The sequence below is a fragment of the Sus scrofa genome, chromosome 4 (genome assembly GCF_054392235.1).
Source record: "Sus scrofa isolate SSC_HxYL_T2T_F1_AM1 chromosome 4, Sscrofa_HxYL_maternal_Yorkshire_Landrace_v2.0, whole genome shotgun sequence".
Classification (NCBI taxonomy): Eukaryota; Metazoa; Chordata; class Mammalia; order Artiodactyla; family Suidae; genus Sus; species Sus scrofa.
Window position 1 is genome coordinate 103589189 of NC_139386.1, and position 15126 is coordinate 103604314.

The following is a 15126-nucleotide window of genomic DNA, read 5'->3' on the forward strand; positions in this document are numbered from 1 at the left end:
CCAGAAAATACTCTTCACATAAGATATTTGTGTGTGTGCGTGTGTGCGTGCGCGCGCGCGCGCGCGCGTGTGTGTGTGTGTGTGTGTGTGTGTTAGGCTTTGCTGAAAATTTGGAGGTGATGAAGAAGGTTATACTGCCACACTGCTTGGCCCTTTCTCTTCCTTTAAAGACTCCTTATTTTCCCGACTCCCTTCCACAGAGGTCATTTTTATCATTTAATTTAATGATAACATTAAATCATTTAATTTTCCTTATTTTGTTATAGCCAAGGATTCAGTACTGTGTCGTGCGAATTTATGGATCATCCGTTCCAGTCCCTATCCTGAGACTCAGAAGGACCAACTGAACAAGGCTTGCAAAGGCCACCACTCCCTTCTGCCAATTTTGTGAGGGTAAGAAGGCAGTGTGATGAAATTTTTCTTTGCTATATGAATTACATCATTGCCTTAAAAGGGCAGCACCTGTAGTAAAATTTGAATTTATTTATTTATTTATTGTCTTTTAAGGGTCCCACCTGTGGCATATGGAAGTTCCCAGGCTAGGGGTCCAATTGGAGTTATAGCCGCAGACCTACACCACAGCCACAGCAACATCGGATACTTAACTCACCGAGCAAGGCCAAGGATCCGACCCGCATCTTCATGGATACTGCTTGGGTTCATTACCGCTGAGCCAAACCAAAACTCCTCAATTTGGTTTTAAATGACATGAATATTTTCTCTCTTAGTTTACAATGATCCCAAATCAACCTATGAACTCTCCGAATTCTTTTTTTTTTGGCTGTGCCCATGACATTCAAAAGTTCCCGGGCCAGGGATGGAACCTGAGCCACAGCAGTGACCCCAGCCTCTGCAGTGACAACACTATATCCTTAATTTGCTCAGCCACCAAGGAGCTCTACCTCTCTCAATTCTTTTAGTTCTTCAGGGATGTATAGTGCCAATCACACTGACAGAAAAAATACTTATTATTGTAATAATATATGTAATATAATTATATTTTACTTTTATACTATACCTATAATAATTATTATCATCATCATCATTCTTATTGGCAGTAGATACATTTCTCTTTAAGGGCAAGTGAAGGTTTTTGAACAGGGGGATGATGGGACCAGGCCTTAGTTTTAGGCAGGATGTGAAGGATAGTAGAAGAAGAGAGTGATTAAAGGCAAGAGACCCGTTGTGGAGTTATTTTACAGTAGTTTTAGGTCAGAGGTAATGAGCTAGGATTATGGCAGTGAGAATTGGGAAAAGGGAATACAGGTAATGATTCAATGTAGAGGTATTGACAACAGATTCAGACATTTAAAAAAAGAATAATAACCTGGGTTTGAGCGGGAGTACCAGTAACAGACCAAGTCTGTAGATCCTAACGGTAGATGTATGTCCAGTGCGAGGGGTATCCTACAGAACGGGCCAGAGCCACACCGAGTCCTGGGCTGTGCTTCAGAGTTGAGAAGTAACCATCATGCTCTCTGAGTGTTAGAAGGTGTTTGCTGCATAAGGGTCTGTAAATACTATTCACCTAGAGAAGGAGGGGAGGTGGAATCTAAAGATCAAAAGGAAAGTCTTAGGAAGCAGGAAATCAACGACAGAATGTACTGTATGGGCAGAAAGAATTTTTTTTGCCTTTCCTAGGGCCGCTTCCGAGGCATATGGAGGTTCCCACGCTAGGGGTTTAACCGGAGCTGTAGCCGCCCGCCTACAGCAGAGCCACAGCAACCCAGGATCCGAGCTGCGTCTGCAAACCACACCACAGCCCAGGGCAACGTCAGATCCTTAACTCAGTGAGCAAGGCCAGGGATCGAATCTGAAACCTCATGGTTCCTAGTCGGATTCGTTAACCACTGAGCCATGACAGGATCTCCTCTTTCAGCTTCTTTTAAGGATGAAGGTTGTAGTCAAAGACTACACTGTCCTTTTATAGCCTACATCACCTTCTCCCCCCTTTTATTTTATATCTGGAGAAGGTGAAGGATATAGGTCAAACAAAGAAGGATTTGGACTTCTAATGCCTAGTCTTGCTCACGAAATCTCCTTAAGGGCTGTGATTGTATCTCTGCATGCCTTACACATGCTGCGTGCCTAAAAATATCAACAGAATTCGCCGAATTGTATTAATTTTGTTGCTTCGGTAGAGGATCTAAACAGGGAGGCAAGCATTCTGGCGCTATATTCAGTATTGCCAGTACATATTTACTGGCAAGTCAGAGCAGAGGTGCCACTTGCGTGTGGTCTCTGGCTCAGGGGAGGAGCAAAAGGGCATCTCTTGGAGGAACTGGCCCACTTCAAAACAATTGCAGGGGGGCAGCACCCCTGATTAGCAATGGGGACTTTCTTATTTCAGGTCTCAATTTTTAGCCCCTCAGTTTTCCTTCCTTTCCCCAAAGTCAATGCTTTCTTATAGTCAATGTCCCTCAGGTCTTCCACTTCTTTTTGTGGCTGTGCCTCTGGCATGCAGAAGTTCCCAGGCCAGGGACTGAACACACGCCTCAGCAGCAATCAGCGCCACAGCAGTGACAATGCTGGATCCCAGCACGCTGAGCCACCAGGGAACTTCAGGTCTTATATCTGAAGATAGAATACTTATCCCTGCATCTCCTTACTTCTTGGTCTTATTTCTTCTGACCTCAGGATTTCATCTCTTTTTAAACTAGGAAGTTTACCTAACATGCTAGGGCATGAGTGTAACCTAAGGTAAGCTTTTGATGCTTTTCAATTCCAGATTTTTTTTCCAGCTTGGGGGAAAAACAAACAATCATCCGTGTACTTCTCTGTGAGGAGTTGCTATGATCTGCTAGCTTGTCTACAGGCCATAAGCAACATGGGAACAATGCTAATACTGATCGGTTCAATAACCTGGAAAGCAACAGTCAAAGGGCACATCACAAGAGAGATTCTAGTAGATACCAGTGAGGTATAGTCACTCAATTATACCACTTATAATTGGATGATGGCTTTCCAAGGCAGGAAAGAAACACATATTTCTAATTTAGAAAACATTCTGAGTGTGCATTACTCACAGAGCTCAGTGTGGGCCGTTTGTCACATTCAAAAAGGAGAGTTTGGTGTGGTCTCACATCTCCTATCCCCTGAATGCTCTGTCAGTTTCCCGTAGCTTGAATTTGGCCTGCCTCCCAGTGCTGACCTAGTCAGGGGACAGAGTGACTTAGTCACTCCATTCCCTGCCCTCTCCTCATGGCCTCAGCCAGTGTGTTGGCAGTCTAATTATTTGCTTTTCCTTCAACCCTGAGGGTGTGTCGCCTGTGAGGTGGTGATGAAGCTGACCCACCTGGCTGGCATTCCAATCAGGTAAGGTAGCACTTGTCTCTTCAAAGCCCTAGGAACTGGCTTTTCTTCTTTACCTACCTGCTGCTAGGCCTTTGATGGCCTTAGAAGCCCATTCTTATATCCTCAGGGGATTTGTCAGGACCAGAATAGGAACAAGCCCAAATCTTGCCAACAGCCCTTTAGTTAATGTCCTAACATAGCTCTCTTGGGGACCAGCATTTGCAATCATTGAGAGCTGATAAGTTCTACTCAGAACAAAGTAGCTTCAGAGAACTTTACTGCTCCTAGGGCCTGGAGGCAGGGTGTTCCCTTCAGAAGTTCCCCAATGCCTAATCTCAAGAACTCTTTAGGAGATGCAGGAGTGTAAATGGTGTCACTGAACTCTTCTTTCTTGCTCTTTTATTATTCCTAGGTTCCTAAATTAATTGATTAAATAGTTGACCGAGGAGTTCTGGCGTGTCACAGTGGTTAACGAATCCGACTAGGAACCATGAGGTTGCGGGTGAGATCCCTGGCCTTGCTCCGTGAGTTAAGGATCTGGCGTTGCTGTGAGCTGTGGTGTAGATCGCAGACGTGGCTCCAATCCAGTGTTGCTGTGGCTCTGGGGTAGGCCGGTGGCTACAGCTCTGATTAGACCCTTAGCCTGGGAACCTCCATGTGCCATGGGAAGCGGCCCTAGAAAGGCAAAAAGACAATAAATAAATAAATAAATAAACAGATAAATAGTTGACCGATGAGCAAATACTTGTGAAGACTAACAGTTCAAAGCCATTGTTAGATTCCGGTTGATTGGTAAAGACCTTTATAGTTTCGGGCCTCATAGGAAGTCTTTTAAGGAGATGAAACTCCTTAAAAGTTCAAGTTGGGCCTTGAACTCTAGGGAGAAAATCGATAGAGGAGAGAAAGTTAGGTGGCAGCATGGTAGAGTGTTCTTACTGGTTTGTTAGTGCCGATTGCACATCTCTTCCCCATTCTGTGTTGAATGACATCACATTAATAGCATGAAATTAACATGAGTAGAAATATTTACACCATGGAAATTGGTAAATGCTCTAAATCAGGGCATTTTCCATCTGGAGAGCTGATTGCTAATATTTACCAGCACACCACTGTTGGTAAAGAAAATAGAACACAATTGGAGAGATGGAGTTAGGACTAGACTAGGGATCTTACACGGCAGACTGAAGAATTTTGGCTTTATTCTATAGATTTCAAGAAGTTGTTGATGGCTTTACATTACCACAAAGAAGCTTTTGGTTACAAGCAATAGAAAAACTAAATCCAAATGGCTTAAAGAATAAGGAAGGTGTATTATCTTATCTTATATAATAAGGATTTCAAGGAGGACAATTCAGGTTGGCTAATTCAGCAGTTCACCCAAGACCCAGATTCTTTTCAGCTTTTTGCACTGCCGTCTTTAGTATTTCACCTTGTCCTCCAAACAGAACAGCGGTTCCAAATCTAGCAACATCCAGAAGCAGAAGAGGTCATTTCTCATTTCTCTTTGTCTCTTTGTAAGAGCAGGGAAATCCTCAAACCTCACATTGGACAGAACTTTTATCATATTCCTAAACCAAGTATTGGCAAGCAGAATGGAACCATGTGATTGGTTTAGATCTATTAGTGTTTCACCCATCTCCCTCCCACTCGGCCCCCATTCTCTCCACTGAAGCCAATCTCCCTTGAAGCCCACGGCCACAAGAGAAGGATGGCTGCTCAAACGTGATCAGGATTCTATAAGCAAGGAGGGGAATGGGGATGGATACTGGTGAAGCAGCAAACATACTGCTACAGCTTTTGAAAAGAGAGAAAATATCAATGAAACCTTTTAGGAAGCATAATCTAGCAATGGTAAGCAAGCATATAGAAGGTCTGGAAGTAGACCTTGTTACAGTAAGTCTAGATACGACTCTACTATAAAATAGAGTCTGGGAGTTCTCTGGTGGCTCAGTTTAAGGGTCCTGTATTGCCACTGCTGTGGTGCAGATTTGATCCCTGGCCTGGGAACTTCTGCGTGTTGCAGGTGCCCTCCCTCAAAAAAAAAAAAAAAAAAAAAAAAAAAAGTCTGATATGTGATACCAAAGCAATTGTTCTCAACTGCCAATTCACTCATTCATTTATTCACTTACTAGAAGGAACCCAAGATGTTTGTTTTCTATTTTTTAGATTGAGGTAAATTCACTCGATGAAATGTGCAGACCTTAAGTAGACAATTTGATGTACAGGTGTAACAGCTACACCTGTCAAGATACTTTTCCCTCTAGAGTTCCCATCATGGTTCAGTGGTTCACCAATCCGACTAGGAACCACGAGGTTGCGGGTTCAATCCCTGGCCTTGCTCAGTGGGTTGGGGATCCCGAATTGCTGTGGCTGGCAGCTACAACTCCGATTGGACCCCTAGCCTGGGAACCTCCATATGCTGCGTGAGTGGCTCTAGAAAAGGCAAAAAGACAAAAAAAAAAAAAAAAAAAAAGAAGATACTTTTCCCTCACATTGAAATGTTCCCTTGTGTCCACTTTCTATTCAGTCCCCACCTCCCCTCAATATGCAACCATAGTTCTAATTTCTATCGTTGTTTACTTTTGCCTGTTCTCAAATTTCATGTAAATGGTTCTTTTTCTGAATAAATGATTTTGAGTTTTCTCCATGGTGTTGTGCTTAAAAGGGAGTTCATTTCTCTTTTACAGCCACACTCGCGGAGTTCCCAGGCTAGGGGTCGAATCAGAGCTGCAGCTGCAGGCCTACACTGAAGCTTGTGGTAACACCAGATTCTTAATCCACTGAGTGAAGCCAGGGATTGAACCTGCATCCTTGTGGAGATTACATTGGGTTCTTAACTCACTGAGCCACTGGGAACTCTGGGAGTTTGCTTTTAAAAATACATTCCTGGAGTTCCAATCTCGGCTCAGTGGTTAACGAATCTGACTAGCATCCATGAGGACACAGGTTTGATCCTTGGCCTCGCTCAGTGGGTTGAGAATCTGGCGTTGCCGGGAGTTCCCGTCGTGGCACAGTGGTTAACGAATCCGACTAGGAACCATGAGGTTGCGGGTTCAATCTCTGGCCTTGCTCAGTGGGTTAAGGATCTGGCGTTGCTGTGAGCTGTGGTGTAGGTCGCAGACTCGCTCGGATCCCGAGTTTGCTGTGGCTCTGGCGTTGTCGGGAGCTGCAGTGTGTCGCAGATGTGGCTCAGATCCAGCGTTGCTGTGGCTGTGGTGCAGGCTGGCAGCTGCAGCTCCGATTTGACCCCTAGCCTGGGAACTTCCATATGCCGCAGGTGTGGCTCTAAAAAGCAAAAGCAAAAGAAAATTACATTCCTTTGTTTAATTAATGTATTTGTCATTTTTCTGTCAGATATTTGAGATATTTCCAGTTTGGGCCTATTATGAATAATCCTGTTAGGAACATTCATAAAAGCTTTTTGTGGACATCCATTTTTCTTTCTATTGAGTAAATACCTAGGAGTAGAATTGGTGGGTCATAGGATAGGAAAGTGTTTCACTTTATAAGAACTTGGAGAGTCTAAAATATATATATATATATATATATATATATATATATATATATATATATATATTTATTTTTTTTTTATTTTATTTTTTTTGCTATTTCTTGGGCCGCTCCTGCGGCATATGGAGATTCCCAGGCTAGGGGTCCAATCGGAGCTGTAGCCATTGGCCTACGCCAGAGCCACAGCAACGCTGGATCCGAGCCCTGTCTGCGACCTACACCACAGCTCATGGCAACGCCAGATCGTCAACCCGCTGAGCAAGGGCAGGGACCGAACCCATAACCTCATGGTTCCTAGTCGGATTCGTTAACCACTACGCCATGACGGGAACTCCTAAAAAATGTTTTTAAAGAATAGATTCATGGTCCTCAGTCCCAAGACTTCTGAGTTAGTTGTCTGAGGTTTCTAGGCACATACAGCATATAGTTTTTAAAACTCCACAGAACCACTGGTCTAAATTATAGTGGTGATAGTGGAACGGAAGTTATTTTGGTTTGGTTTTCTTTTCTACCACAAAAGCATATAAATGCAAACAATTTGCTGTTTTTTTTTTTTTTTTTTCCTGGTTAGCTGCAAAATAGCTTTCTCTGAACGTTTCCCCCTACTCTATCCATTAGTCCCAGTGTTGAAATTATCTCTTCTTCTAGTTTCTCTGCCGAAAGGCAAAGCTCTTTTTTTTTTTTTCCTGATCTTGCCCAAAGCAAAGTGAAAGCTCTGGGAGCTCCTTGGAGCAGCCCTTAGAATTGCTAAAAATGAGTAAACAGAAACAGGCCTTTAGGGTGGAGAAGAACTTTGTACTGAATGACAGATGAGGGTGTGTGGCCCTGGGTACACCGGTAGGGTTTTCTCTGCTACTTTTACTTTCCTTCCTTACCATTCTTCTACCTGTGGGCAAAAAATAACCAGCTGTGTTCTGCCTTCTGACAATGACACTGGACAGCTACTTCTGAGCATTTGGAATAGTGACAGCCTGACTGGCTGCACATCACTACAGAAGAGTTTCCCGGTTTCTAGGCAGAGAAACTGACACAGAGGAATAGGGAGTCACTTAATGGATTAGGAGCTGGCTGAGCTGGGACCAGAACCCAGGTGGCCTGGCTCCCAGCCCAGCTGACCACACTGCTACCCACACAGCCTGCGCTGACCCAAAACAAGCAGCCCATTGAGCAACTGCACAAACAACAATGAGTGATGGATGGGCAGAGCAAGAAACAGGCACAAAGCAACTGCAACCCCATCACTTCCTGGCCCCTAAATTTCCAGGCAAGCCTGTAAAGTGTGGTCACTTAAATGGGTTTGACCGGCAACTTGGCCCAGCTTTCAAATTTGGAAACTTTTTGTAGTCACTGCCAAAAGTAAAAGTCTGCCTTGTACTGAGGATGGAGAGTGCCTTTGAACTCCATACCTGGTCCTAATCAGCCTGCAGTAGTGGAGTTAAAACTAAAAAGACATAGTTAATGGATGGGCATAACCTGGTCCTGGGACAGCCTTGGTGAAACAAGACAGTTTTAGATTTCTTTTTTTTTCTTCAATGTCCACACCTGTGGCATATGGGAGTTCCCGGGCCAGGGACTGAATTTGAGCTGGATCCTTTAACGCACTGCACAGGGCCAGGGATCAAACCCATACTTCTACGCCGATCTGAACCATTGCAGTCAGGTTCTTAATCCACTGCGCCACAGCAGGAACTCCAGCTTTGGATTTTTGAGGCTCCTTACCTGTGGGCTTTTCCTCTCACCTCAGACTTAGCTGGCAAGGGGTGGAAGTGATCAACAGAGTTTGGTGACAATTAATTTAGGTGATCAAGCCTCATTCTACTCCTCCTCAAATTTGCCACTGAACAATACCTAAAATTTGTAGTTCCCATATACTTGAAGCCCAGACCAAATGGCTCTGCCTGCCAACCCAGAGCATGCTTCCTGGGCATGCTTCATGCAAGGCACTCTTTCCTGCTGGGCCTTGGTATGACCCTAGGCCCAGCCCTAAATCCTTACCTCTAAACTCAGGATATTCCCAAGAGACATAGCTGTCTAGGAAGTTTCCTGTTTCAGATGTCAATTTTCTATCTTGAGCTGGGTAATTCTAAACGGCTTCCCTTTAGAAACTGAGGACTTCAGAATCTAATGAGGGGACAGAAAAGTTGACTATAATATTTGCTTTTAAATAGGCCTAAGGAGCACAATTTAGATAATAAACATTTTGAACATGCAAGCCAGTTGTCACAATGTTAGGAATATGAATTAAAATTTTGGATTTATTTGGTCAGATTATAGCAGGGACTGGTCCCATTTTGTGTTTGTCATAAAGAGGTATTAACGAAATGGCTCTTCTTACTTGAAACTGTCCACATTCTTCAAATCTTTATTCATTCAACAAATATGGGAGGTTTGCTGTGTGTCAGGCAAAGGTTATGTTCTCACAGTCATAGGTCTTTATAACCCACACAGCACTGATAAGAGTTCCGCCTTATGTAATAGTTTGATGCATTTTACTAAAGTGTTAAGATCCTTGATGCCTGGGATTTTGTCAATCATTTTTGTGTTCCCAATATCAATGAGCACAGTGCCTTGCACATAGTAGGGACTCAATTAGTATTTGAGAATTGAACTATGCTGCAAGGCTGTTAAAAGGCATTACCAAAAAAAGCACTACATAACTTGTTTTGATTGGGCTAAGAGTCTAAGGCAGAAATGTCAATAGGGTATCCTCGTTAGGCAAGTAAATAAATATTGAGTGTTTATAGGGAAAGGTATGTTCAGTTCATGAGTGGATGAAGCGTGCATAACTGGGTGGAGACGGGTCTGGAAGAAGCGTTGTTCATTTCCCTCTGGTCAGTCCAGAGTGATTGCGTAGAGTAACTAGAATTTCAGTCTTCTCTTTCTAAAGTATTCTCATCCCTCTCACCTTCCTAGAACTACCCCTCCTCTCTCTGCTTCCCAAAGGGCTGTGTCCAAACGACTCCACCTCAAAGTCTCGAGGGTATACCCTGTACCTCTCCAGCTCTGGTTCAAGAACTCTGCAGACCAGGGGCTTTGGGAACACGCGCCAGGAAAACACGGGGTCACGCTCCGGGCAAGCGCCAAACTGGCCTAGGCCGAGGGAGCGGCGCTAAGGGCGGGGCTCCCAAGGGGCGGGGCCGGGCGGGGCGAGGCGGGGCGCAGGAGGCCCGGGGCCGCTTGGGTGTCACCACCAACCCGCTCCGGCCGGAAACCGGCGTTTGTTTCCGGCCGGACGGCCGAAAACCAACGATCCTGAACCAGCCGCCGGAGTCAGAGTGGCGACCGAGTGTGGAGCAGGCAAAAAGCCACTGGGGGAGGCCAGTCCGGATCAGTCCCGTCTGGCTCCAGCTCCTGATCCTGTGCGGAGCAACAACCGCGGTCGCATTCTCCGCCGCCGCCTCCGACTCCATCGTCGTCGGGGGAGGGGCCGGCCGGACCCCGGGGTCACTGCCGTGGAATGAGGAGAGGCAGCCGGGCCCCGCGCTCCGCCCCGGCCTAGGGCCTTGCCCCGGGAGTCGCGAGGGTAACGGAGCCCCCCTCCCTGTCACCCTCCCCCGTCTGCCCCCGCCCCTCCCGCCTCTTCAGACTCCCAAACTCTGACCCTCTGATCGCCACGGTCCCTCTTCTCCTTTCTGATTATATTTCACCCAGAGCCTTCTCCTCTCGGCACCCCCTCCTCGCCCTTACTGTGCCTTGCTTCGTCCCAACCTTTCCCTCGTTACTCCTCCCTTTCACCTGCGTCCCGCGATCCAGCCCTCCTTCCCCATTCTTGGCCTCCCTTCCTCAACTGCTGGGCAGTTCGGACGGTCCTCCCTTATCAGCTAGACTTTCGGAGAGGGATGGTGGACTTTTAAGGTGGTTAGGAGTGCAGGCTACTACTCTCATAGTAGGATAAAGTTCATTTTAAAGTCTCAATATAAAAGTAGAATGAAAACAAGCTTGTTCTCCCTTAAGGATAGCCAAACTGAGGTGCGTCCAGTAATGGAGGAAGGGAGCGAAAAAGAAGTGTGTGTGTGTGTGTGTGTGTGTGTGTGTGTGAGTGTGAGAGGGAGGGAGGGAGAATGACTGATTCTACGGTAGGCTTATGAACTTTAGAAAAAAGAAAAGTTGCTGTGAGCCCGATGGAAACTTTAGAAGCTGATGATGAGTAAGCCGGGGGCTGCGTGATCTCACTCCTCTTCTCATAATTACTAGGTTAACGGTGTGGCTCTGGTCGGGATGGAATGGGATTTGTTTACTGGGCCGGCGTATTTTTAGCTTGTCGGCTCACAAGGAACAGCGCTCTGAGTCTCTCTCTTTCCCTCTTTCTTTCCCTCTCTCTTTTTTTCTAACCCCCTCTTTCCGTCTATGCCTTGGTAGTCTGTCTCTAGAACTTCGGTTGCTTCTCTGGGCAGAGTACAGATATAAAAATTAAGTTAAAAGAAACTGGTGAAATTTTATGTTGAGATTCTCCCGAGCTCTTCAGGGAGTTTTCATGAATGCAAAAACAAAAATTAGCAGGACTTTTCGTTTTAGTACATATATGCATAAAATACTTTTTAGAAAATATAGAAGCTGGTAATTGTTCAGTCTTTGGCTTCTCATACTTTGTATTTAGATCTTGGAGGACGCTGGCGCCCTTTGTCTTTCAACCTATTTCTAAAGTGAGAAAGGACAAAGTAGAGAGAAGAGGTAGTGGTAAGGCTAGTCCAAAAAGGTAGCTAATCTAAAAACCAGAAAATTTCCTTCCCAGTAAATGGGATTGTATTCCTGATGGGATGGAGAAGACAACAGGACGTACGCTGGGTGGTTAGGGAGAATGAGACTAGTAATTAAACATTTGCTTTGCATAATTTACAAATGAATACATTATAGGCAAACAATTATACTCTTTGTCCTCATTGTTCTTTGAGCCTTTCTTTTCAAGTTTAGTAATCAACCTGCTGTGCTAGTCTGTTGATATTTTGAAAGCTGAACAGTACTGTAAAATAAATGAAATGGTGTTGCTCATCTGGAAGCCGAATGCCAGTCTGTTCTAATTTCCACTAGCTACCCAGCATGCTTTGGAGCACCTCCCTGAGTTAGTGGCCAGTTACTATGTACTTAGAGATTACAAATGAATACAAATATTAGCTCATACTAGGAATAATTGAGAAGATAAATATGCTGAAAAGATATTCCAAAACTGAAATAGACTATTTTTTGATTTTTTTTTTCCATTTGGATTATCAGCACCTTTCTACCGATAATCATCCGTTAACATGAATAATTTAGAACTGAACAGATACACACTTTGGACATTACGTATTCAAGCAGGAAGGAAAGATGGAAGGAAGATAGTTTCCAAACTCCTACTATTTTTGTTGTTGTTGATGCTTGCTTTGACTTATCCCTTTCATTTAATGCCAAAGACTCCCTTGTGGGGAAAAAAAAAAGTAAACCTTTGCCAAAGAAAGGACTGTCTACTGACTTGTATAAGGCAGGCTGACCAGTAATGAATGTTAAATGTTAGTTGGACTTTGGTGTAGTTATGTTGCCAGCAGCTTGGAAATTCTCCTGAAGCTTTATTTCCTTAATCTTTTTCTTTTGGGATCCCAGAGTCTGTTGACTGTCGATAATTATTTTAATTTGTGAGTTGGTTGGTGCCAATATTAGTGATGATATCTAGCAAATTCTGTTTATATTTGTATTTAGCAACTTTCCCTAGTTGAACTACGTATGTTATTCCAGGGGTTGGGGGTGGGTATGGGAATTGAAGGAGTGAATAAAATCTAAGAATAAGTGTAGGGCAGCCCAATAACCCACCACTAGTTCCAGTTCTCAGAAAGCTTAGTTTGGGATTTTGAGATTCAACATATGTAACCAAGTGAATTATGATGGAAGAACTCTGTATTAAAAATAAGTTTTCTGGTTATTATGGGGACACTAAGTGCCACTTGTTAAAGTTTTAGAGCTGAATGTCTCAAGCATGCTAAGTATGCTGACAGAGGACATTATAAGGGAGCACCCCTTCTCCTTACCCCAGACGTTGATCCCATCAAGGGAAAAATCGTGAAACAATGCTTTGAAGTGTGACTTCAGCAGTATCTTTCCTATGCATACTTAGGAGTTGTGGAATGGCAGACTGTGGAATCTTCTTAACAGCCCCTGATAAAGCAGATAATTAAAATCTATATAACTGGAATGTAGATGCAGGACAATTTTATTATGAATGCCTGAATTGGGGTTTTTTAAATATGATAAATCATCTATTAATATTAATAAATCCTTACCAAATAATGATTGAACACTCCTCTGGATAAGGCAGTCTCCAAGCTCTGGTAACAGGCTTTGGGGAGATATAAATGATCTAAAAACAGGTGTTCTTGCCCTTGGGACAAAGGTGGTGTTGGGGAAGGCAGTATGTAACTGGGAAGGCAGGCTATTATTATAAGCTTTAACATTTAGGGAAAAACATAAACAAAACCAAGTTTAACCTGCTACAGATGAAGTATAAAGACTAGAAACCTTGAAGTAACAAAGTAAGAATGAGGTAAATTAGGTAAAATTTCTGAGTCAGTCAGATATGAAATGGATTTAGGAGGCTATGGATTAGATTCATTATGAGACATGGGCTATGGAGTTAGATGGACCTTAGTTCAAGTTGTGGTTCTGTTTTTTACTAAAGTGACCTTGGACAATTTACTTCTCCATCTTTATCTATATAATATGTGTGAACATTCAAGTAAATGAAATAGTTATTCTGTGTTAGGAGTAAAAGGAAATAAAAGATCTTCTGGGAATATAGAATGTACAGTGTGAAATGATGGTATGAATGACTAAGTTGTGTTTGTGGGGAGAATAAATGGGAATGACTGGAGAGAATGTGGGTTGATCAAGTCATGGGTAGAGCAGGCAAAAGGGTGGAGGGAAATCAGACGCCAGACTCTGTTGGGTGTTGATGAACGGGTCAATAGAGTCATTGTAGGTCCTTAAACAAAGAATAGATTTAATAAGAAGTATTGAGCCCTCTGGTCCAGGAACTCAGGGACAAGGAGTCATGCAGGCACCAGTACATTGTGACTGTCCTGTTTTTCTTCTAGGCCATCCTGGCCTAAAGGGATCAGCCAGGAGACATATGATTCCCTGTAGAAGTTTTTGTATTCACACACCTTACTGACTATGCTGAGCTCTGCTTGTGCCTGTCTCACATTGTACCAACCTGTGGGGATGTCACAAGACTATGGCAGGATTCTCTTTAAGAGCTTTTGGTAAGGACAGTGTCATGTTTCAAGTGCACTTAACTTTCAGTTATCTCTGCTATTGTAGGGAGCACTAGTTTAGGTGATTCAGGACTTAAGAAATTTCTTGGTTTGAAAATGCATTATTTTTATTTTTTTTTGTCTTTTTGCATTTTCTAGGGCTGCACCTGTGGCATATGGAGGCTCCCAGGCTAGGGGTTGAATCAGAGCTGTAGCTGCTGGCCTACATCACAGCCACAGCAGTGTCCAACCCAAGCTGCGTCTGTGACCTACACCACAGCTCATGGCAACGCCAGATCCTTAACCTGCTGAGCAAGGCCAGGGATCGAACCCACAACCTCATGGTTCCTAGTTGGATTCGTTAACCACTGAGCCACGATAGGAACTCCAAAAATGCATTATTTTTAAAACCAGACTGGTTTTAGTGTTTAGGGGGTCATACTGATGACTTTCCATTTCTAAGCCTGAATTACCTGATAGTGAGGAAAATACACTGTTGGTAAAGAACGGTCAGTCTTGAATTAAAGATTTTACCTTAGAAATCCATAAGATGAACACTCCATATGCGAGGTAATTAAGACTGGGCTGTGCTGAGTGTGTTAATGAAGACCAATTTCTTTTCAAAATCTGTGTGTTCCAGTGTGGCCTTTCAGGCTTTCTGCCCTATTCCTAAGAGCAGTTGGTAGAAGATGCCTATGTTGCAGCTTGAATAAGTCTTTACTCACAGTATCTGGAAGAATCCTAGTGCGTGATACTGCGTTGTTGAAGATTAAGCTGGCGTTTTCAAAGGACTTGGGTTTTGTCAAGCCTCTTCAGATGTTATCTCCTTTGAAAATCGATTAGATTTTTCCTCCTGAAGTAAACTTGTTTGAAAATATGGCCAATTTAAGGGGAAAAAAAATTAAAAAGGAATGGGGAGAAGAGTCCATATTTCAGAAGTAAACAAACAAAAAACACACAGCTGTTCTCCCAGCCTTATTCTTTCAGTTGACTTGCTTTCCTTCATCCTTGTCTACCCCCTACCTTCTCATAATCATTACCAAACTATGTGCTTGTGATGTCATGGGCACAGGATCATTATTTACCACCTAAGTCAGGAGAC

General features: G+C 43.7%; 1 protein-coding gene across 4 annotated transcripts in view; it reads left to right on the forward strand.

The window, feature by feature from the left end:
- The first annotated feature begins 10052 nt into the window (after positions 1 to 10052).
- Positions 10053 to 15126, forward strand: part of OTUD7B (OTU deubiquitinase 7B) — a 56602-nt gene continuing 51528 nt past the window's right edge. For all 4 annotated transcript variants that reach the window (XM_085023036.1, XM_085023037.1, XM_001925669.8 and 1 more), the window contains exon 1: positions 10053 to 10327. The gene's annotated coding sequence lies outside the window, so the exon portion shown is untranslated. The remainder of the gene's footprint in view (positions 10328 to 15126) is intronic.